Source organism: Camellia sinensis, chromosome 14, assembly GCF_055761805.1.
Source record: "Camellia sinensis isolate YWXY chromosome 14, ASM5576180v1, whole genome shotgun sequence".
Lineage (NCBI taxonomy): Eukaryota > Viridiplantae > Streptophyta > Magnoliopsida > Ericales > Theaceae > Camellia > Camellia sinensis.
In genome coordinates, this window is record NC_138974.1 from 14,335,561 (window position 1) to 14,361,543 (window position 25,983).

Genomic DNA, 25,983 nt, shown 5'->3' on the forward strand with positions numbered 1-25,983 from the left:
GGGACTGAAATAGCATGTAGAATGATCCCAAATCACCAAAACAATGCAAAGATGGCATGCTACACATGCACATACTCAAGGCCAACAAGCCCAAATACAAAGGAGCTATATAATGCATGCAAAGATCAACCCAAACGACTATGGACAGAGCTAAAACATGGCAAAATAAGCACATAATCTTCACAAGACTAAGCCTAAAACATGCTCCAACAAAGGCTAACAACCCAAGGCACATTAAGGCATAAACAAGGCATTACACGGCAACTATGCTAAACATGCATGGAGTTCCAAAACCAACTTGAAATCATGTTATATTATGGATATATAAGCATGAAAAAACAAACCAAATATGCTCAACACACACTCAAGCATAGGCTTCCTTAAGAGGCCAAAATATGCCCTTTTCAAGGACAACAAGGAGAGGGGGTGGCCCTCTCCTTCTTGGGACTTCAAAGCATCATCTTCACCACTGAAATCCCTCAAGATTTCAGTGGTGAAGAGACCTCAACACCAAAATCCCGGAGCTAGCACAAAATGGCTCAAAATGAGGCCTTTTGAGGCCTAAGGGTGGTCAACACCCCTCAAACAACAAAACACTCTTAATAAACAATAAAGAGGGCTTAAAAATAGAACTTTTTTATGTTATACAATAATCACAAAAACAGTTCTAAGATAGGTATAAAATCAATGCAAAAAAGGGGAAAAAAAAGACTAGTTTCTCACCCTTGATGCCTTCTTCAACAAAGATGCTCCAATGGCCTCCTTGAGCTTGAATCCAAGACCAAAACTTCAAAACACACTCTTTAGAACCTCAGCTCCTAGAGGAAGGTGAAACACTAGGTGTTTGTGTGCAATAATGAGACACAAAACACCTAGTATGCAAAATGAGAGGAAAAGAGAGATAGGTTGTGTATGTCTAACCCTAACCCTAGAAAACCAGAGCTCTCCTCTGTCTTCTCTCCTCTCTAAAATGTCTAAAGCCTCTCTTTTGCCTTAGAGAGAGTTCCTCTCTATATGCCTCTTGTAAAGCTTACAAGACAAGCTTTGCAAGAGGGAGATCCCTCCATACACGTGTATGGAGGGGAGCAAAAGCAATACAGCTGTCCTAAAATATCTACAAAAGCAGATGAACAGCAATCGGCCGGCAAAAAATGCCATCTTGGCCAAACAAAGTGCCGACCGGCACAAAAAAGTGCTGACCGGCAACAAATAGTGCCGACCGGCAAACTAAATTGCCGGTGGCAGCAAAAACCAGCCGGTGGCATCTAGCCACTGCCGGTGACGGGTGGGGATGGTCTACAAGCCCCAACCTGCCTCTCAAAGGCAAGATGCAAGTGTTTGGTGCAAAACCAGACACTAAACGGTCGAGTTCGGGGATCCTGAGGCGGGGCGCGCGAGCCGAGACCTCCGGGAACTCCAAACGAACACAAACATGGATAATCACCGAGTGTTCAAACGGTGACGTCCAAGTCTTGAGGACGGTCAAAAATGGGGTGTCTACAATGCCGTCCGTCAAGCAGAATTCTCCAAACAGCAGGCCGCAGTCATGGCCCAACAGGCTGAGCTGATTACCAGATTGCAACAGCAGAATACAACATCTGCTTCACAACAAATCCCTCCTCCGGCAGGAGCCCCAATACCTGAGCAGGCACCTGTTGTTCAGAACGCTCCTCCGAACACCCAGAATACTGTACCGACTGTCCAAAACTTACAAGAGGACACGAGTCTTCCAACGGGGCCAGTTCCGCCCCCGCTTCCACCACAACTGTCCAAGGTTCATACATCCAATCACCCGGACTCTCCATCCGAGGTCGAGGTTGATCATACGGCTCTGAAATTGAGCAAACTGGAGAAGCTCTTCAAAAAATCCCAAGGGGCCAAAGCTATGCCGAATATCGGAGATGGGTATACCGAGGAGGCCGTAACACTCCCCGATAGGTTCAAAATGCCACAAATCGACCGTTTTGACGGGACCGGCGACCCCATGGTCCATATCCGACTGTTTGCGGACGTCTTGCGGCCAATGGGCCTAACACGACCACAGAAACTCTCACTATTCGGCCGAACCCTGTCGGGTGTGGCCTCCCATTGGTACGCAAGATTACCAGATGAAGTGAAGAAGAATTGGGATGAGATGGCTGAGGCCTTTGTCACACAATATTCATACAACACTCAGATCGAGATCACAACCCGTGATCTTGAAACGACGAGACAAGAGCCCAAGGAATCTTTCTCGGACTTTGTGATCCGATGGAGGGCAAAGGCGTCAATGATGACTTTAAGGCCTACTGACAAAGATCAAATTCGGATGATTGTGCGCAATCTCCATCCGAAATTAATGCAGAGAATGATTGTAGTCCCCTTCCCTACTTTCGCAGATTTACATGATATGGGGGTGCAAATAGAAGATGCTATGAGGCAAGGTCTGTTTGACCAGGACAGAGAACAACCGAGGAGGACCTTCAATCGCAATAACAATGCAGGCCCGAGCGGCGCTGCAAATACGAGAGCCTCGGAAGTTGGTATGGTCACCACCACTCCCCCTCCCCCTCCAAGGCCCATGACTGCCACACCATTCTCCGGCGCGTCCAGAAGCAACACACAAGCCAACCGATTCCAACCACGAGGCCAAAGAACCTTTACCCCACTATATATGCCTCTGACCAAGGTTCTGGGAATATTGATCAGAAAGAATCATTTAAAACCCCTAGAACCAAAGCCATTGCCGAATCCACTCCCCCCCTCATACGACCCGTCGAAATACTGTGCATACCACCAACAACACGGTCATGACACCGACCGCTGTTACAGATTGCGTCATGAGATCCAAGATCTTATTGACAAACAGGTGATCGCACCTCCCGACCAACCCAATGCCACAACCAACCCTCTCCCACCACATAACCAAGCTCCTCCTCCCAAAAGAATTAACTTTATCCAGACTGGGGTCGCATCTTACGATCCTAGCATCTATATTACGCCCACCCACCTACCCAAGCCGGAGGTGCTCCTTCCCGATTGCATTGATTTCTTGTGCATGGTGGACATCTCCAAAACCCAACCAGAACCGGTGGTGGTGACCGTCGAAGATAGAGCAGGGCAGATTTTGGGAGAGAACGAGATTGTTGAATCAGGGACTGGGCAGAATTTTGCTGAGAGAGCCTATGATCCAAGCAAGTACATCCTATCAACGAGCCGAATTGGGCTAGGCGTAGAATTTCCAAAGACAGGAGAGCTATGCATGATCCGGGGGGATGGATCTGGGTTTTGGGCAGATAATCTGACAACCGTCGAGGAGGATTTTGCCAACCTGCAACTTCTTGATAACCAGGAACTGGGGGAGGCGTCAATCAATTGGTACGATTATGAGGAATCAGGGGAGGCCACTGGATGGCTTGAAGATCAACCGGATGCAGTAGGGGAAGCCCAATCAGAACAGAGCCCGGCAGGGGTAGAAATATCAGTTGTGGCCGGAACGGCCGAAAATCAAGTTGTACCGCCGGAGAGCGCCGGTGTAAAGAATTCCGCTCGGGACACGGGCATTATGGATATGGGAACTGTTGAACAAACAGCTGTACTGACGCAGCTGGAACAAGAAAAGTTTGAGGCTACTGAGAGAGCCAGGAAGGTAAAAGGCCCTGAGGGGACCGAAAGTGCTGTGTGCACGAAGACAGACAATGCTACGAGCATATGGACAGAGAGCACTGAGAGTGCGAGTGGACCGGAGCCAGACAGGTGTCTGTTGGCTGCCAGCGGGATGTGGTGGGAAGATGACGACTTGTGTCTTGCCCACACGGATGAAGACTGGGGGAATAACCAGCCGGATGATACTTGGTACCTCGATGAGGTTGACCATATGACAAGAAGTGGGCGGTACTTCAAGCCCCCACACCTGGACCAACCCGAGGCATCCGGGAAAGACAGAGAAGCGGAGAGACAAAAGGAGAAGCAAATTGAAGATGAAGCTGTGCTGAAACAGTTAAAGAAAATACAAGCAGACATCTCCATCTGGGGACTGCTAATGGCATCACGAGTACACAGAGAAGCTGTCCTATCTGCTATGGACAAGTCCAAACTCTCCATAGACACCACGCCTGAACAGCTGGTTGGGCTGGTTTTTCCGGGAGGAGGTTCCCCGGCATTAACCTTTTCGGACAAAGAGCTACCGCCTGAGGGCACAAACCATAACAAACCTCTCTATATTTCTGTGGAATGTAGAGATAAGTGGATACCGGTGGTACTTGTTGATACCGGGTCTGCGATTAATGTCTGCCCGACCAGAACGGCATATGCAATCGGGTTGAAACCCGCGGACTTCGTCCCAACCACCCAAGTAATCAGAGCATACGATAATACCAGCAGAGAAGTGATAGGGACTGTTAAAATTCAAACCAAGGTTGGTCCAGGACAACACGACATCGAATTTCATATCTTGGACGTTCCCGCAACCTTTAACCTACTTTTGGGGCGACCGTGGTTGCACCAGGTCAAAGCAGTCTCTTCCACTCTACATCAGATGCTAAAGTACCCCCACGGGAAAGGGGTAGCAATCGTTTTTGGGAATTCATCAATCCATCTGCCGCCGGAAGTGTCTACACCTGTCTTGGAGATCGAGCACGGCACGGAGGATGTGTTTTTGTCGGGGTTCACTTTGGCCGAAGCTCAAGTAGTGCAGAATGTCATGGCTGCGAATGAGGGCATGTATGTTAGTGCACAATCCATATACCTCATGAACAAGCTAAAGCATACCCCCGGGATGGGATTAGGGAGAAGTGGCCGGAAGGGCGTCTCAGTGTTGGCCGAAGTGCCACACAACCCTCATGCTTTTGGACTGGGTTATCTGCCCACCAAGGAGGATTGGGTAAGGAAAGGAAAGGAAATGGCCGGAAGGGCTAGAGCGAAGAAGGCCGGGAAGCCATTTGATTTAATGCACAGGCCCATCTGGGGCACCCTAAACGGACGTTTCGTCCGGGAGGGGGAAGATTTTCCATTCTGCGGCTTCCCGGAGCCATGGCTAAACGCGGAGGGGGCGCGCGTGCCTGGTTTTGAAATCTTCTTCGACATACAACTATCTGGGGATGACGTTGCCGAAGCGCAGACAGACCCACCAACTGAGGTTGAGCAATGTGAAGCAGTGGATCCTGAGAGCATAGAGCTTGAAATGGGGGTAGCACTGGCGAGTCTACTATCAGATCCTCCGATCGGCCAAGAGTGCTTGGGGGATAACTCTTCGGTTTCTGTGATTGGAGATGAAATAGCTGCAGGCTTTCCAGCGCCGATCTTGGATGCATCTATCGCACCTTCTCTCATCTGGCAGTATGAAGAAGGCTTTTTATCTAGCAGTTCCGGGTCAGGTAGTGAGCCGGAATCTGATTCTACCGAATCTTCTGCGTCGGAATCAGATTCCAGCTCGACTGAGTCTGAGTCCGGTATTCCTGGGGGTGATAACCCGGATGCCATAGTCCTGTCTAGGTCGTCTTTTTCATTTTCTTTTGAGTCTGTTGTAACAGAGGAATCTGACGGCTTGGAAGTATTTAATGAGAATGATGTGGATGTGGTTTCCGAGTATTTTTCTGTGCCTTTGATTTATTGCTTAAATCAGGATTTTCAAAATTTTGATGAAAACAGCGAGGGAGAAATTCCCCCAGTTTTGCAACGATTAATTGATCAAGAGCAGGAAAGATTTGTTAAACCTTTAATAGATGAAATCACTACTGTGAATGTTGGTACTGAGAAGGGCCCGCGGCTGGTCCAGATCGGGTCCACGTTGTCTTCAGAGGAGCGCGAGCGCTTAGTCGCTTTATTAAAAGATTTCAAAGAAGTTTTCGCGTGGTCCTATGAAGACATGCCTGGAATCGATCCTGAGATTGTACAGCACCGGATCCCTCTTGATTCCGAGGCCCGCCCTGTCAAACAGAAACTCAGAAGGATTCGCCCGGACTGGGCCCTCAAAATTAAGGAAGAGGTCACCAAGCAAATTGACGCAGGGTTCCTGCTGGTATCTGAATATCCAACTTGGTTGGCCAACATAGTTCCGGTGCCAAAGAAGGACGGCAAAATTCGGGTTTGTGTAGACTTCAGAGATTTGAACAGGGCCAGTCCGAAGGACGACTTCCCCTTGCCGCACATCGATGAATTGGTGGATTTCACGGCAGGGCACGCTTTGCTTTCGTTTATGGATGGTTTCTCAGGCTATAACCAGATAGTAATGGCACCCGAAGACCGGGAGAAGACTGCGTTCACTACCCCGTGGGGTACATATTGTTATAGAGTGATGCCATTCGGGTTGAAAAACGCTGGAGCTACGTATCAACGGGCAGCAACTACAATATTGCATGATATGATCCATAAGGAGGTCGAGGTGTATGTGGATGACATGATTGTCAAGTCCAAAGATAGAGAAGGCCACTACACCGCCTTACAAAAATTCTTTCAAAGGATCAAAGAGTTTCGGCTGAGACTGAATCCCCAGAAATGTACGTTTGGTGTTACAGCAGGGAAGATGCTAGGGTTTCTGATCACACAAAGGGGCATCGAGGTCGACCCTTCCAAAATCAAGGCCATCTTAGAAATGCCACCACCAAGGACTGAAAAGGAGGTGCGAGGCTTTCTGGGTAAAGTGCAATTCATAAGACGGTTTATTTCTAAATTAACCTTGACTTGTGAACCACTTTTTGGTCTCCTGAAGAAAGGAAAGAAATTCCAATGGGACGGCCGATGTCAAGCAGCTTTTGAGCAGATCAAAGAATATCTACAGAACCCACCCGTGTTGTCGCCACCAGAGCCGGGGAGACCGTTGATACTGTACCTTTCGGTAACTGAGACTACCATGGGCTGCATGCTCGCGCAGGAGTCAGAAGACAAAGTGGAAAGAGCCATCTACTATCTGAGCAAAAAGATACTGGATTACGAGACCCGTTATACACCGCTGGAGAAGGCTTGTTTGGCCTTGGTATGGGCAACCAGGAAGCTGCGACACTACCTGTTAGCCCACTCTGTAATGTTGGTTTCGCGTTTGGATCCCATTAAATATCTTTTCGAGAAACCAGCACTTACGGGTAGGCTGGCTCGCTGGCTGCTGTTGCTCTCCGAATTTGATTTAAAGTATATAACGCGCAAGTCAGTAAAAGGGAGAGCGGTAGCGGAGTTCCTTGCCGACCACCCGGTTGAGGGGGATGAAGCGGTTGAGTATCTATTCCCAGATGAAGCTATTCTACACGTCGAAGATGAAACTTGGACAATGTACTTTGACGGAGCGTCAAACCAGTATGGGTATGGGATAGGGGTGTTGCTGATAGCGCCTGACGATTCCCGTATTCCTTTAGCATTCAAGCTCCGGTTCAAAGTTTCCAACAATGAAGCAGAGTATGAGGCATGCATTGCTGGCCTGGAAGCAGCCCTAGAGCTGGGGGCAAAGCGGTTGGACGTCATTGGGGACTCGAACCTTGTTGTGTCTCAAGCAAAAGGAGATTGGAAAGTCAAGGAGGAAAGGATGATAATCTACCACCAAACCTTGGATCTGCTAATTCCTCGGTTTGAGAAGCTAAATTTCACCCACCTCGTAAGAGAGAACAACAGGTTTGCAGATTCATTAGCAACTCTATCTTCTATGATAGACATCCCGTCCGGAGTCCGGATGCGTCCAGTCATTATTGATCAGAAGTTTGCGCCAGCATACGAGTCGATTTCCACCATAGATGAGGTTCAAGACGGCAACCCCTGGTATTACGACATCTGGAACTTCTTGGAAAAGGAGACATATCCACTAGGGGCAAATGCCAAGGATAAGAGGGCTGTCAGAAGAATGGCTGCTCAGTTCATCATCTGCGGGGGTAAGCTGTACAAAAGGGGTCATCTGGGAATGCATAAGCTCTGTGTAGAAGCTGAAGAGTCAAAACGCCTGATGGAAGCCATCCATGGGGGGGAGTGCGGTGCACACATGAATGGAGTAATGCTGGCCAGGAAGATCCTCAGACAGGGCTACTACTGGTCAACCATGGAGGAGGATTGTATTAACTTTGTTCGGCGATGCCACAAGTGTCAAATTCATGCAAACCGCATGAACATCCCGCCGTCAAAACTGTACAACATGACTTCTCCATGGCCTTTTTCAGTCTGGGGAATTGATGTGATCGGAGCTGTTACCCCGAAGGGGTCAAACGGGCTTGAGTTTATCCTAGTAGGGATAGATTATTTCACAAAGTGGGTCGAGGCCCAATCATACGCGGTGTTGAAGGCGTCGCACGTCGCAAAGTTCATCAAGAACAACATCATCTGTCGCTACGGGGTGCCAAACGAGATAATTTCAGATAATGGTTCCCACTTCAAGAAAGAAGTGATAGATTTGTTGGAGAAATACAATGTGGCTTTTCACAAGTCATCTACATACCGGCCACAAACCAACGGAGCGGTTGAGGCCGCCAACAAGAATATCAAGCATATACTACAGAAGATGGTGGGAACCTATCGGGATTGGCCAGACAAGCTGCCATTTGCTCTGTGGGGCTACAGGACTTCAATCAGAACTTCTACTGGAGCAACTCCATATTCATTGGTCTATGGAATGGAGGCTGTTCTACCCATTGAGATTGAGGTCCCATCGTTACGAGTGTTGGCTGAATGCCAGATAGCCGAAGCAGATTGGCAGTAAAGCAGATTCGAAGAACTCATGCTCTTTGATGAAAGAAGACTGAAAGCACTGTACCACATCCAAGGCTATCAACGCAGAATTGCCCGGGCTTTCAACAAGAAGGTTAAGTCCAGGAATCTGAAAGAAGGAGATTTGGTGCTCAAAGACAATCGAGCTCCCATCCACGACCCAAGGGGCAAGTTCAAACCCAATTGGACTGGTCCTTACATCATCAAAGCTATCTGGTCAGGTGGGGCTGTGGTTCTGATGGATCTGGATGGCTTGGAATTCTCACAACCGATTAATATGGACAAGTTGAAGAAATACTATCCTTGAGAGGCTCGCTAGGCCGAAAACCCGAAAGGGCGACCTAGGCAAAATTCAGAGCACAAAAAATTAGAAAATATAAAAACTGAGCTCGCAAGGTTGAAAACCCGCAAAGGGCGGCCTTGGCAAAAGTTAGAGCGCAAAAGGAGAGTGAAAATACTCGAGCGAACCTTGGCCTGAACTACGTAAGGCTTGATTCCCATCTTTGGGATACGTAGACAGCTTCGTCTTGAAGTTCAGCCATAAACTTTTCCCCGATCAACTTTGTCCATTTCGATCATCTCAGTCATCTTTATCCATCAGCATTTATCGTGATCTCCGGTACAGTGCTGTTCAAACCAGGGGCAACTTTCCGTTGCTTTGGAGCGCCGCATTGTTCTTCAGACTAGGGGCAACTTTCCAGTTGCAGGGATCTGGGGTTGTGCATCTTAGTGACAGATTTTCGGCGTGTCCAATTCTGATCCACATCGAAAATAGTTTTGAAAAGTTTTAATAAAAGTTGACTTTGTTCAAATCAATCTTTTTACGACTAAGACCATTTTTGGACCAAAAACGGAAAATTTTCAGTACCACGACTTTCAATTTCATTGATTTCAAAATTGAGTTCTCCTGCTCTTGCATTACAATCGAGGTTGCTTTTTAGTACATTCATAAAGAAAACTTGAAAATGCTAAATAAGCAATAAATTTAGGGCATAGTTGAATCAAGTATCTCTGCGTCCCCTCCCAGAGCTGGATGGAGCATCTGATGCCAAGCTAGGCCCAACCTGTGCCTCCTCATTGAGCCAATCCAAGCACTCATCGGACAAAGTGCAACTGAAAGTGGAAGCAGGGGCCAGGAGCTCTCTAGTCCTCCATGCCGTGGCATATCGGGCAAGCTGTGCCCCCCGGATCGGGAAAGCGGCTGGGTACTCAATCCCCTCCGGTGGACAAGTCTGATCATGACCAAACTGACGCAGGAACCGGAACAGAAAATAGAATACGCAGTGGGTCAGACCAACCAATTGGATCCCAATCATGCGAGACATACTATAGCTCATTGCCGGGAGGTTGAGCCAAGGACAACGCCAAGCAATGCCGTCTGCGGACATATTGCACATCCAATCGAACCACCACCTTTCGTCAAGAGCATTGACTAGGCGCTGCCGAAAGAAGTAGCCTCGAGCTGAATAAGCTGGGCAAGAATCCACAACCTGCAACTTGTCCATTAACCATACCTAGGGGAGGGATGGAAAATGAGAGAATAAAGAACAGAGAGATGTACGATGAGAGAAAAGTAAGACAAGGGTTTTGTGAGAAAAAACGAGCCTGAGGGTCGAGTGATGTGAGCAAATATATATGTGAGGTCGGGTGGGAAACATTACCTGCAGCAGCAGTGGACTCCCAGCAAACCTAGTCGCCTCCCGGCGATAAACAGAGTCTAAGCCCATCAGTGTCTCAGCCAAGGTCATGGCAATACAGCTCTTTCCTTCTCTCAAGCCTTGGGCGACTTCAATCAGGCGAATGCTAGCCCCGCCGAAGCCCGAGGAAAGCAGAAAGTGAGACAACAAACATAAGCAGAGGGCGTGTTGCCGGAAACCCTGCCAATAATGGTTGCTGCGGTCGCCGGCGTCGGAAAAACGATGGATCAAGCCGAGGATGTCCAGCTCTCCACTACAGATCAGAGATCGAGCGTCATGTGCTGTGAGCCGACACATCCGCCCTAAGGCCTGGGCGTGACCAAAACGGAGCTGGGGCAAGATCACTTCAGAGCATTCAGACTCCATCAAAACCTGAAAATCTTCGAAAGTGGGACACATCTCTTGGCCGCCAAAGCTAAAAACATGCGTCACTGGATTCCAGAACCTTGCCGCGGCATGGAGAAAAGGGAGATGTAACGGAGTACGGCTCAGCGTGAATAGTGCATTCAAGCCGAAACCCCGGAAATTCAACTTTTCCGAGCCATCTAGAGAAGAGATCCAAGATGTGATATTTTCTGCGAGAAACGCCTCCATCTTTGCCTAAAACTAAGATGAAATGAATGTTCCCGAAGTTGAGGCTTTTATAGAAGGAAAGGCACTATTCACGGGGACACGTGTCAAAAATCTGGTGGCTGCAGGACAGAATGGCTGGCCAGCCACTTTTTCTGGCTGGCCAGCCATTTACTTTTTCAGAATTAGCTGGCCAGCCATTTACTTTTTCAAAAAATGGCCGGCCGGCTCCCAGGGATGGCTGGCAATGCTGCAATGTATCTCCTAGGCCCTGTTTTACTCTTCGAGGGAAAGTTCCAAGCATTTCCATGCAACGGGAGAGTCACAGGCCTTCATCTCCCTCCGTTTCGGATGTGTTCCGATGCCTAGATCGTCAGAAGTACACTTTGTCGTTTTGTTTATCGAGTTGTTGTTTTGCTTATCGAGTTGTTTGTCGAGCGGACGTGTTTCGTGTTTTTGAGTCATTGCTCTCTGTTTAAGCAATTATTGTTAAAGTCTTGTTTATTTGCGTTGTCGCATTTTGCTTATCGAGTTGTAAACTTCCTAAGATTCTGTTATATCTTAGTAAGTTGAGTTGTTTAGTTTGTTGCGTCGGTTCACTACCTGACTTGGTGATTACACAACGCGCATTTCCATTCAATTCCTTTTTTGTGCGAAATAAAATGATGCGATACGATGCTAAAGTTTAAAATACAAACACCTTTTCAAAAGCTATTTCATTTCATCATGCTTTACAACAAACAAAGGTACAAGTTTTACAAAAAATAAAACTACCTAACAATGTGCAAAGTGCTACAAACTACTAGTAAAAGAAAAATAAAGCAGGAAATAGCAGCATCAAAGTCCTCGGGAGCGGGAACGAGAAGCACGCCTCATCCTCTTTTGCGGGATAATCTCCGCACCATCATCATCATCTGAGTCGGAGCCTCCCTCCTCGGCAGATGCCTCTGACTGACGATCGGTAGCCTCCTCCTCCTCCTCAGCACCCTCCTCCTCCTCATCAGGCTCCACCTCCACAACGTGAGCCCTGCGTCTGCGGACGGGCCCTCCTCGAGCTCCTCGAAAAGGCCTAGATGACCCGGCTCCTCGGGAAGGCCCAGATGGCCCAGCCCCCCAATGAGGCCCGGGTGGCCTGGCCTGCGGCTGACCGGACCACGAAGGCATCTGAAAACAAAGAGTTCAAATCAAATGCATCAGTCCAAATGTATACGTCAGATGCAGATACAAGCAAAGGCTACATGAAGTGGGTGCATGTAAATGCAGTGTCCAAGTGAGGTGTGTGTCAGATGTGCTCTACACAAGTAGTCTATCGATGCAGTAGAGATCAGCATGTCATCAGAAGTATGATAAATGCCAGAAAACTGAAGGGTACCTGAATGCCTGCGACAGACAACTGTGCCTCCCTCCGCAGGACCATGCCCTCGAGTGTGGCCACCAGTCCAACCACCTCCTCCATGTATCCTCGCGATGGCTGCAAAAATGAGTTCATAATCATTAGTAAACAGAAGAGTGTCTAAACATCTGAATGATGAATGAGAAAGTGGAGCATACCGACGGTGAGTCCGGATCAATGGCGTATCGATCACTGGGCATCGGAGGCTCTAGTGGAATCGGAGTCGGAGAGCTAGCCCCATACTGCCACGCCATCAACTCAGTAGGCATATCTGGCCATCCGACATGAGGATGAATCGACGGAGTCGGAGGAACCGGTCTACTCCCACCTCTAGATGTACCGGCCCTGCTAGAAGAAGGGACATCTGTAGCTCGAGCCCGAGCCTGGTCCGAGGATGACATACCGGCAGGCCTCATCATCGGGATACGAGCTTCCGTCAATGGAGGCATCAAGTATATGTGACGGTAAGTGGCGTAGTCCCCCTCCTCAATGTATAGTAAAGCATCAGTACCCAGCATGGCGCCGACTACCTCTGAGTAAGAGAGTCTGTCAGCGGTCCGCATACTGGCTGGAGGTACTGCGGGAATATCCTGAGAAAGATACCCCCATACCTGGCGCAGAAAGCGCTCCCCCAGGAACCATACCCTGCCAACCGGCCCTTCGAGCAGGACCCTATACTGGGAGATGTCCGATGCTCCGGTATACTGAAGTCGGAGACCATCACCCAGGGACACCCAGGGCTGCCATGTAATCTGCGGATGATGAATGCATAAACCAATCAGAAATCGAGAGTATACAGAGCAAATCAAAGATGAAAATGAAAAGAACTGAAAGTTCTGAGGTACCTCTGAATGTCGCACAGTGTCGAAGTACTGTCGCAGGCGAAAGAGGGTCTCTCGAGGCCTCGGCCGGTGCGGGCCCTCGAATATCAATGAATATGGGGTCACGGGAATCCCTACCACCTCCAGCTCTGGGGCTAATGATGGGAAATAAACATAGACCCATAGCTGAGAAAAGCAGTGCAGAATGTAAGTACGAAATGCTGAGAGCAAAATACGGACTGTAAAAGTGCGCTGTGAGTGCAATGTACAAGTAATGAGAAGCAGAAATGTAAATCAAGGGGACAGAAAGTACCTCCCAGGCTCTCCAGTAGCCGCCAAGTAAATCGCCCTGCCCGTGGGAGGTCGCGCTCATGTAAAAGTAAAGGGTAGCCAGGCCAGCGCCACCCCAATCATATCTACTGACCTGTGATAGGTCGACTAGAGCGCTCAATAGGTATAGCCCAATGGTGTTCCCTCTGTCGGCGAACAGGGTAGTCCCGAAGAGGAACATAAGGAAACCACGGGCGTACTGCTCCGTCTCCTCAGGAGTCTCCGGCACCATCTCCGCCCGCCGGAAATGGGAAGAGAACCAAGTGTATCAGACTCTCCCAGAGACCCTGTCAACAGGTGGGTGAGCCCCCAACAAATACATCCAGGCGGCCTCTCACTCGCCCATGTCCTCGTCGTAAGGGATGGGCCAACCTCCGACGTCTAAGCCGGTCAATACAGCGAAGTCAAAAGGGGTCATGGTCATGTCCCCGGTAGCAGAGAAATGAAAGGAATTGGTGGTGTCCCACCATCTCTCTACCAAGGCTGCCATCAGTGTCCTCCTGGCAGGACAACGTGACAACCCGACGCAGAAGGGCCCGAACCCTGCCAAGTCGACTAAGTCTCGAACACCCTCCGGGAGCTCGGCATACCAATCCCGCGCCATGGTGGAGCCATACCCCCGCACACTACGGGAGCAAGCCTGCATTCAGAATGAATACATGTGTCAATAATGAAATAAATGGGCTGTGTGCCAATGAGATGAAATGGGCTGTGTGCCAATGAGATGAAATGGGCTGTGTGCCAATGAAATGAACTGGGCTGTGTGCCAATAAGATGAAGTGGGCTGTATACCGATGAAGTAAAATAAACTACATGCAAGTTCTATCTACCTGGGCTGCGTGTTCAGAAAATTTGAAGTTTGGGCTGCGTGTTCAACTTTCAGTTAAAATTGTGGGCTGCGTGTTCACTATCTACCTGGGCTGCGTGTTCAGAAAATTTGAAGTTTGGGCTGCGTGTTCAACTTTCAGTTAAAATTGTGGGCTGCGTGTTCACTATCTATCTGGGCTGCGTGTTCAGAAAATTTGAAGTTTGGGCTGCGTGTTCAACTTTCAGTTAAAATTGTGGGCTGCGTGTTCACTATCTACCTGGCCTGCGTGTTCAGAAAATTTGAAGTTTGGGCTGCGTGTTCAACTTTCAGTTAAATTGTGGGCTGCGTGTTCACTATCTACCTGGGCTGCGTGTTCAGAAAATTTGAATTTTGGGCTGCGTGTTCAACTTTCAGTTAAATTGTGGGCTGCGTGTTCACTATCTATCTGGGCTGCGTGTTCAGAAAATTTGAAATTTGGGCTGCGTGTTCAACTTTCAGTTAAATTGTGGGCTGCGTGTTCACTATCTATCTGGGCTGCGTGTTCAGAAAATTTGAAATTTGGGCTGCGTGTTCAACTTTCAGTTAAATTGTGGGCTGCGTGTTCAGAAAATTTGAAATTTGGGCTGCGTGTTCAACTTTCAGTTAAATTGTGGGCTGCGTGTTCACTATCTATCTGGGCTGCGTGTTCAGAAAATTTGAAATTTGGGCTGCGTGTTCAACTTTCAGTTAAATTGTGGGCTGCGTGTTCACTATCTACCTGGGCTGCGTGTTCAGAAAATTTGAAGTTTAGGCTGCGTGTTCAAATTTCAGTTAATTTGTGGGCTGCGTGTTCACTATCTATCTGGGCTGCGTGTTCAGAAAATTTAAAGTTTGGGCTGCGTGTTCAAATTTCAACTAGTTTGGGCTGCGTGTTCACTATCTATTCTGGGCTGCGTGTTCAGAAAATTTAAAGTTTGGGCTGCGTGTTCAAATTTCAACTATTGTGGGCTGCGTGTTCACTATCTAAATCTGGGCTGCGTGTTCAGAAAATTTAAAGTGTGGGCTGTATGTTCACTTTCGAATTCGGGCTGTGTGTCCGGCAAATCAGTGTTTGGGCCGTGTGTCCTAATGTGGGCTGTGCGTTCGCAATTAATTAATAAGCCGAGTGTTCAGAAATTCGAATGTTGAAATTACATGTTCAAGATGTGAGCAAAGTACTATGTCATAAGCTAAACTGCATGTTCGAGCATGGCAAGGGTGCGAAATGTAAAATGCGGAAGATGAGGTAAATACCTCTCGGGCCTCGTGAGAGAGATGCTGCTCCGGTTCTCTGAGAAGCAGATCCACGGGTGCTCTCTCGTCAAAACTGGTAAAATGACGAAAGACGGCACGAGGGAGGACGTGTGCTGCCGGACGGTACCTCCTGGGAATGAAAGGTCGGGTCCTGGGGGGTAGAGTCATGGGATCGAAATCATCGCCGGCACCTGGAAAACCTCCGCCGTGGGGAAAATTACCCGCCATTGCCAAAGAATCTGCAAAAGGGAGCAAAAATGAGCAAAATGGGCCAAAATTGGAAAAAGTCAACAAAAGTCAACTCTCGGGAAATGAAAAGTCAACAAAAGTCAACCCCCGAGAAAATATTCCAAATATTGAGACAAACTTACCTCAAGTGATGAAAATGCAAAAAGAAGCTCCGAAGCCGGGATTTAATCGCTTCAAAGTGCTTGAAACTGAGTGTTTTTACGAAAACAATTTGCGCGGGGTGTTGGAAAACGCGCGTGAAACTCAAATCTGGAGAAGAAAGTGTTGAAAGAGGCAAGAAATGAAGGGGGGCTCGGCTGCCTTTTATAAGCCTCAAGCCTTGGTTGAAGAGGCATGCAAAAAGGAGGGAAAAAGACCAAAATAGCCCCGGAAAAAGGCCATGGCCGGCCGGCCCCTTTTTCTAGCTGGCCAGCCATCTGCTTTTTGCAGAAATGGCCGGCCAGCCATTAGCTTTAATGGAAACCGGTTGGCCACCCCCCCTTGGGAAGATAAACGGCCGGCCATGCTCCCCACATGCTCACCTAGCTCTCTGCAAATTTTGAGGAAGATCGGAGTTCCCGGGACCTGAAAAAGTTCAAGAAAAGTACACTTCCGGTCGCGAAATTGCTCCGTCGGGACTTCGGCTTCAAGTTTTGACATGTGTATCATCATCATCCATCGAAATCCAAGTATATCCTTTTTGAATGAGTTGTAACCTTTCAAGGAAGCGGATCGGAGGCCGTGGTCGAGTCGCCTTCGCCGAAACGCGCATTTCCGTACTCGTTGTTTCATGACAAACGGGCGCCCTGATTCTTGCTCGTGTTACATTATCTTACATTTTCATGAACATACCTACATTAACATGCACGTTTCTTGATGTTAATCATACTTCTGTGTTTAAGCATGCGTTGTCACGCATGTTCTACTTTTGCATTGCGATGCATTCACTCACCGGCACTGCGTGTGTCGAACTTTCGAAATCACATTGAATACATGTTGTTAGCATATTGTGCTTGTTGCAATTTCTCTTTTGCAGGCACGATATTGTATGTACGGTTCAATTGAGGTTGGTGCGACCAGACGAATCGCGCAGGTATCGTATCTTCTCCGTGTGAGACGTGGCGGGGATTGAATAATCCTCCGCATTCTCAACTACATGAAATGTAGTTGGTGCTTTGCATTCTTGCTTAAAACTGTTGCATCTATTTGCGAATACTTGTTTCATTACAGCTTGCTGCATTTGCATGATCATTGGGTTACCTTCGGCTTCTTGCATATCATTTGCATTTTGCCCCCTGCCTGCGGGCATGCCTACGGGCACATCTTTGTCTATCTTGTATGTTTGTCTAAGTCTTCGGCCTTGTCAAAAATGGGTCGTCTCTGGGCTTTGACATTCACTCCCGTCACTTGTGACTTCCGAGTTCTGTCAAAGAGGGGCAACTGTAGACACCCCATTTTTGACCGACCTTAAGGCTCAGACGTCACCGATTGAGCGCTTGGTGATGTTGCATAATGTGCTCATTCAGAAGTTTCAGAGTCGCGGCCGTGAGCCCTACCTCCGGACTTCCGAACCCTTTTCTGTGCCTTGTCTCGGTTTGCGAGCCAGACTCGGTTTTCTCTGTTTCTTTTCCTAAGGGAAGGCAGAGGTCCCGTAGACCGTCTCTCAATGTCCGTAGGCTACATTTGGTGGCCGTAGGTCATTTTGCCCATTTCGGAGTCCGGTTTCCGGTTTTCGGGACCGTGGGCCGTGTGCCTCGGTTCGGGACCGCTTAACCATCTCCTATTGCTTTGATTTTTGGCATACATCTTATTTCATCCCTTTCGAGGGACACTGGGGGCTAAGAAACCCACTTCGAGGTCGAATACCATTTTCGGTGCTTAACAGCCCATTTTCGGGACCCCGAACTGCGTGTTTTGGTCCCCGAGCATTCGTTTTGCAACGGTTTCCGTTCATTTTTGGCAGGTACCTCTGTTTTATCACTGGAAAGGTCACTGAAGGGTGGGAGGCCAGCAATTGTTGCAGCAGCCAGTTATCTCTCCTCCGGAGCCTCCCGGCGCCCGTTTTTCCAACTTCCGGGCTAATGTTGAATACCTTGGAGCTAGTGTTGCCAACTTTCAACCACATATCTGTGATCTACACATCTGGGAGGCCCCTAAAAGTTGGTGGCCGGCCATTAAGGTTACCTGACCCTTTTGACCCCTTTCTTCCGGGCTAATGTTGAACCCCTTGGACCTTTTTTCTTGAACTTTCAACCACATATCTGTGATGTACACACCTGAGAGGCCCCTAAAAGTTCATGGCCGGCCAGTAATTCAACTTGACCCTTTTGACCCCCTCTTTCCGAGCCAATGTTGAACCCCTTGGACCCACTTTCTTGGACTTTTAACCACATGGTTGTGTTGTACACACATAGGGGTACCTCTCCAGTAGCTGGCCGGCCAGAAAATCACATTGACCCTTTTGACCCCTAGCCGGCCGGCTAGGGGGTGTGGCCGGCCGGCCACCTCCAGCAAAAGTGATAGGCCGGCCGTGTTCCTTGCACTGTGCACTTTACAGCTGTGGGGCAATATCCCCCAGATATTTTCTGTGTCCGGGGGATATTTTGTGGGGGAGTTTTACTCTCCTTTTCCCCCACCTTTACACCCCTTTTTGGACCCTTATAACCAGCTGGTAGCCTTCTTTGTTAGGGTTAGAAAAACTCTCCTTCAAGTTTCCATAGCCAACTCCATCTTCTTCCTTCTCAATTCTTCAAAAAACCCTAACTCCCTAACCATCATTCCTTCTACACCACCAAGCTCTACCACCACCATCTCATTTCCAGCAACAAGGAAGGATTCTTGAAGGCTAAAGAAGCTGCAAATCCATCCAAGAAGCAACAAAAGTTTGATTCTTCAAGGGTAAGTAACACTTTTACCCTTTTGAACCTTTTTCTTGATCTATTTCTAAGCCCCACTTATTTTTGGTTTCAAGCTCCGGCCCTAACTGAAAAGGGCCGTATTTTGAGCTCATCTTCACTTCTCATTAAGGGCTCAACCCTGTTTGAGCCCTCCATAATACACTTGCTTCAATGATCCTCTTGTATGTCATAGTTTTGCATGCTATTTTTGACCCATGAGCAATTTATTTTCGAGCATGTGGTAAACTGATATAAGGCTTATTTTGAGTCCCTCTTCAACATTGGAGAAGGGCTCAACATTGTTTGGTGTCTCCATATGTCACTTGTAGTTATATCCCTTATTTGGCCCCATTTTTGCATAAATTGGCAGCCCCCTTTGCTTCTGTTTTTGGACCTTGGTCCGAACTGAAAGTGGCCTTATTTTGGCCTATAATTCATGTTTCATTCACACGTTTTTTCTGTTTGGTGAATATTTTATATACTTCATGTTTTAGCACCTTTTGAGCCTCATTTTGCATCACATTTTTAGCATGTTTTTATACTGATTTTGAGGTTTCCATATACTGTAAATGTTCATATTTTTGGTCCATCTTCAATGTTGTAGAAGGAAATTTTTCAGTTTGGGTTTTTCTTGTATCACTTACTTCATTACCCCTCTTTTGGCCCCTATTCTTGCATGCTATTTTTGCCATACCTATACTTGCTGTTTGGCCATGTTTATAACTGTGAAAGTGCATCTTTTGGGACTTTCTAGCTTCTGTCTTTGCATTGCATGTCCATATTGTGCATGTTTAGCATAGCTATAGGCCATTTCGGGTGCCTTATGTTGCATTTCGGGGCATTTCCTTGCATTTCATGTCATTTCGCTTCATTTCGGGACTGTTTTCCCCCATATTTTAATGCTGAAATCCCATTAGTATGCTTGCATATCATTTTTGTCATTTCATTGCATTCCGTCATCGCCTCGGTTTGCGTGCCCGTGTGCACGCATTTCGAGGCACCTCATTTTTATCCGACGGCATCCTATGTGAGTGTGGCTGAGGCTCACTCATGTTGGTATAAGCCCATTTGTCATTTCCATGTCATTTCATTGCATTCCGCCATCGCCTCGGTTTGCGTGCCCGTGTGCACGCATTTCGAGGCACCTCATTTTTTATCCGCCGGCATCCTATGTGAGTGTGGCTGAGGCTCACTCATGTTGGTATAAGCCCATTTGTCATTTCATCATATCATATCATCGCCTCGGTTTGCGTGCCCGCGTGCACGCATTTCGAGACACATATCATCGCCTCGGTTTGCGTGCCCGCATACACGCATTTCGAGACACATATCATCGCCTCGGTTTGCGTGCCCACGTGCACGCATTTCGAGACACATATCATTTTCTCAGTTTGCGCGCCCGTGTGCACGCACTTCGAGGCATTTCATTTTCATTGCATTCTGCCATTTTTCTCGGTTTGCATGCCCGTGTGCACGCATTTCGAGGCATTTCATTTTCATAGCATTGTGTATGTTAGGATTGTATATTAGTTGCATTTCATGCATATCATGCATATTGCATCGTGTCCGGAATAGGAGTTAGCCCGGGCACGGGAAACGAGGTACATTTCGTACTCCGAGTGACGGAATGTGTCTCAATTCCCCAGTCACCGACACTCCGGATTATCCATGATGGAGTCAGGTTTTAGCTGTAATTTCATGTGCATTCATCCTATATCGAGTTGTGCATTTCGACTCCTCGGCCATCATGCCTCGGTATGCGTGATTGGTGGCACGAGGATCGAGACATGCATATATCTGTGCAAATACATTGCTATGCCCCTTTCCTGCTCTCTGTTGCAGCGAAACACAGAATCAGCAACTTTTCGAGGCTTGGCACGCATTTCAAGAAACAGGTGTAAACAGAGGCTAATTGGGGCATTCCGGTGGATTTCCGCGCAAGACAATCCGGACATGCATCATCCACCAGAAGCAAGGCAGTCCCTGGCTTGCACGCCAGTTTTACTTGCTTTCTTAGTTAATTCATTAATTAATTAGAATTCTGTAATATTTTAGACTGTAATATTCTTTTATTTAGGGACTGTAATATTTGGACTGTATATTTATTCGGACCCTCCGAGTGAGGGCATAACTGTAATAAGTGTGGGTGAGTGTGATGTATGTCTTCCAACCCCACGTCTTTCTCCCTTTTATTTATCCGCTTTTGATGGTTAGATTAGGGCATATTTAAATTAGCATACAGTATGACAGCATGCTTGCATCATTCATCTGTATTACATGCACCGGGCTCGGCGCATCATACTAACTGCATCGCACTTTCAATTCCAAGTTGAATACATGGTAGTTGTAGCATTTCATATACCATCTTAGAATAGCCGAGCCTGCTATAGTTGCATTTTGCATGTGTTGCATTAGGCATTTCTGTATAATTAGGATCATGCATGATTTCTAATGAGTTTCTATTTTGGCTTGGAGTACCCGGTAAGTTTTATGCTTTTAGCATCTTTGCATGCGTGTGAGTGTTGCCATGAATAGCATGCTTACCATGAGGCTATGTGCTTATCTGATATACCTGCCTGAATGCCTATGGATGAAGGTTGGGTTATCTGAATTGGAATAAATCACCAAATGTTTCAAGCCTACCCGCGGGTAGCAAACCATTTTCAAAAACAAGCATGAAATGTTTTGTTCCAATTCGAGTGACCCGGTCTATACTTGTATGCTGTGCGCATCACATAGTAAGCTAGGCTAATAACCGGTATAAGAACTCACAAAGTTTTCAAAAATTGATATCATGGTTAGTAGAGGCCGGTCTATGACCGGGCGAGCGGGGGTGCTTACGAAGTGACCTTCCCCAATCGTACCCAAGTTCCCGAGCCGAGGCAACTTTGGTGATGACGGACACGTGGCCTTTTGGCACCGAGTCAGGGTTTCCTAAATTTCCCAAAATAAAATATTTAGGTGGCGACTCTGTATCTGGCAAAGCAGTCCATGTTTGGCACTTCTTTCAAAAATCAGTTTTCCTAAAAACGATTTGTCAGATTTGGACTCTTTGGTTCAGACTTAGAACCATGACTACGAAAGTCGAGTCCGAGCTGTAGCGAGGTCCCCCGCGGGCTTGTTACACATAGCCTAGGTGAAGCGATCCAAGATGGAAGAGCATGGCCTAGATGAGACAGATCCTAGAAGATAAGATCTCATCCTAGATGATTAGGTTTGAGAAGAGAAGAGCTCAACCTAAGTGAGCAGCTTCCAGATCTAGAAGACAAGATCTCGGCCTAATTGAGTAGGTCCGAGAAGATAAGAGTTCAGCCTAAGTGAACAGATCTTAGATCTCAGAGAACAAGATCTCGACCTAGATTATTAGGTCTGAGAAGACAAGAGCTCAATCTAAGTGAGCAGATACTAGAACTAAAAGACAAGATCTCGGCCTAGATGAGTAGGTCCGAAAAGACAGGAGTTCAACCTAGATGAACAATTTTGAAAAGATCAGAACTTACTGGAGGTGAACAGAGTTGAGATAAAACAAAGCTTACCTGAGATTAGAAGATCTTGATAGTAAAAGATTGTTGAGGCCTTGGAATGTGGCTTGACGAAATTTGGAGCTCAGCTCTAATGATGTCAATAACCTCAGTCGAAGTATTAATAAAATACTAGTATTGACTTTGTTCATTACAAAATGTTGTTTATGATTGTGAGATAAGACTGAAAAGATCTTAAGGCAATGTTCCTATGATGAACATGACGATTAACTTAGACTTGCCATGATGGCAGAGTTGAACTAAGTCAGCGATGTTTTAGCATGAAACATGACGATTTACTTAGAATTGCCATGATAGTAGAGTTGAAATAAGTCTGCGATGTTTCAGCACGAAACATAACGATTAACTTAGACTTGCCATGATGATAGAGTTGAACTAAGTCTGCGATGTTTCATCATAAAACAAGGCGAATAACTTAGGCTTGTCATAATGACAGAGTTGAACCAAGTATGAGCGATGTTCCCGAGGTGAACAAGGCAATTAACTTTGGCTTGCCATGACAACAGAGTTAAACTAAGTATGAGCTATGTTCCCGAGGTGAACAAGGGGATTAACTTAGACTTGCCATGACGTTAGAGTTAAACTAAGTCAGCGATGTTTCATTATGAAACAAGGCAAATAACTTAGACTTTCCATAATGGTAGAGTTGAATTAAGTATGAGCGATGTTCTCGAGGCAAACAAGGAAATTAACTTAGGCTTGCCATGACGATAGAGTTGAACTAAGTATGAGCTATGTTCCCGAGGTGAACATGGCGATTAACTTAGATGACGGCATAGTTGAACTAAGTCAGTGATATTTTAGCATGAAACATGATGATTAACTTAGACTTGCCATGAGGGTAGAGCTGAACTACGTTAGCAATGTTTTAACATGAAACATGACGATTAACTTAGACTTGCCATGATGGCAGAGTTGAACTAAGTATAAGCGATGTTCCAAAGGTGAACAAGGTGAATAACTTAGACTTGCCATGATGGTAGAATTGAACTAAGTATGAGCGATGTTCCCAAGGTGAACAAGGCAAATAACTTAGACTTGCCATGACGACAGAGTTAAACTAAGTATGAACGGTGTTCCCAAGGAGAACAAGGCGATTAACTTAGACTTGTCATGACGGCAGAGTTGAACTAAGTCAAAGATGTTTCTGCATGAAACATGACGATTAACTTAGACTTGCCATGACGATAGTGTTGTACTAAGTCAGCGATGTTTCAGCATAAAACATGACGATTAATTTAGACTTGTCATGATAGTAGAGTTAAACTAAGTATGAGCGATGTTCCCGATGTGAACAAGGCGAATAGCTTAGACTTACCATGATGGCAGAGTTAAACTAAGTATGAGCAATGTTCCCAGCGTGAACAAGGTGATTAACTTAGATTTGCCGTGACGACAGAGTCGAACTAAGTACGAACGATGTTCTCGAGGTGAACAAGGCAATTAACATAGACTTGCCATGACGACAGAGTCGAACTAAGTATGAGCGATGTTCCCGAGGTGAACAAGGTGATTAACTTAGACTTGCCATGACGGTAGAGTTGAACTAAGTTAGTGATGTTTCAGAGGCAGGCATGACCGTTGCCCGTACTAGCAACGAACGTTTAGTAAAGAAACGAAGGTTGAAGACCACGTGTACCTGCACAAGGCTATGAATTCGAGAGCACGAGTATAATTGCCAGCAGGCCATGCTACCGACGCAGCAACGTAAGGACAGCATGGAACATAGACGATACTTTGGGATTCACCTAGCGCCACAAGGTGGCGAGACGAATATAGGCACATGATTAAGACCGAATTCCTTTTCATTAGGTAGGCAACACAAGAACCCGCGCGAGGCAGAAGGCAAAATTTGCCTTTCAAGCACAAATGAAGAGGAATGCACTAGAGGAGTTCGCTGCACAGGCAGGGATCTATCCAACTCGCAAAAAACAATCACAACTCACACGCCATGACGTATACCATACACTAGCCCTTCAAAACGAATCACACCATGAAGGACTAAGAAGCCCGACGAACGTGCGAAAACATTTAGAAAAGCCGAGCAAGCACTGGTTAGTGCGACTGCAAATAATAAAGGCAACAAGCAACTTCTGAGGGACATACTTTTCGCAACAAGCTTCCACTAGAAAAGCACAGATAACTCGTACGTAAACCAAAGCCAACCAAATGGAAATTACCTGAGGGACATGCTTTTCGCAAGGCAACTTCCACTAGAGAAGTGCAAGCAACTTGTAGGCAAGTCAAAGCCAACCTAATGGCTGGCAATTACCTGAGGGACATAACTTTTTGTAAGGAGCTTTCACTAGGAGAGCGCAATCAACTTGTAGGCAAGTCAAAACCAACCTAATGGCAAATATCCGAAGGACATGCTTTTCGTAAGGAGCTTCCACTAAGAAAGCCCAGGCAACTTATAGAAAAGTCAAAGCCAACCTAATGGCAAAATTACCCGAGGGACATATTTTTCATAAGGAGCTTCCTCTAGGAAAGCATAGGCAACATGTAGGCAATTCAAAGCCAACCTAATGGCATTATCCGAGAGACGTACTTTTCGTAAGGGGCTTCCACTAGGAAAGCCCAGGCAACTTGTAGGCAAGTTAAAGCCAACATAATGGCAATTACCTAGGGGATATACTTTTCATAAGGAGCTTTCACTAGGAAAGCACAGGAAACTTGTAGGCAATTTAAAGCCAACCTAATGACAATTACCGAGGGATGAGAAAGGGACAAAAATTTGGCCAGGGGGTTTGAGGGAAGCTAGGCTTCACCATTAGCCAAGCACTGACAAAATCCATTTGCATGGCAAGGTAAGCCCCGAGCACATCTCACACTGGCCAATGACATCGTCACGCCACCAATCGTTGAAGTTTGGACCACGACCTGGATCAACAGAAGCAACCGAAGGTCACTTTTCTTGCAAGATCTTTACCATTTCGAAGCCATTAGACAGTGCAAGACGTGCCACTTAGCACACTTAACCACAACTCCAAGGCAAATCGGCCCCCAACTTTTGGCATTGCCAAGCAGAGCAGTTTTGTAAATGACGCGTTGGCAAATTCGATGGGATTTTGGTGGGACATAAGAAAAAGGATGGCAATTGCAAAAGGGATAGGTGAGAAAAAAGAAATGACGGAGGCACTGGAGGGGAAAAGACCACATGGCTGCAGCACGACAACTTCATTAGCCAAGCACCGACAAACCCGTTCGCAAGGCAAGGCAAGCACTGACCTAGTTTCGCACTGGCCAATGGCATCATCATGCCGCTGATCGTGAAGTTCGGACCACGGCTTGGATCAATAGAAGCAGCCGAGGGTCATTTTTCTTGCAAGATCATTGGCATTTCGACGTCATTGGACAGTGCGAGACGAAAGTTCCTATTGCCATATCTCGCGCTGGCCAATGGCATCGTCACGCTGCCGATCATTTTCAACATGAAACATGACGATTAACTTAGACTTACCATGATGGTAGAGTTGAACTAAGTCTGCGATGTTTCATCATGAAACAAGGTGAATAACTTAGACTTGCCATAATGACAGAGTTGAATTAAGTATGGACGATGTTCCTGAGGTGAACAAGGTGAATAACTTAGACTTGCCATGATGACAGAGTTGAGCTAAGTATAAGGCGATGTTCTCGAGGTAAACAAGGCGAACAACTTAGACTTGCCATAATGGCGGAGTTGAACTAAGTGTAAGGCGATGTTCTAAATTGGAACAAGGCAAAACTATCCATGTTTTGGTCAGTTTATGCGAAAAGTCGAGGTA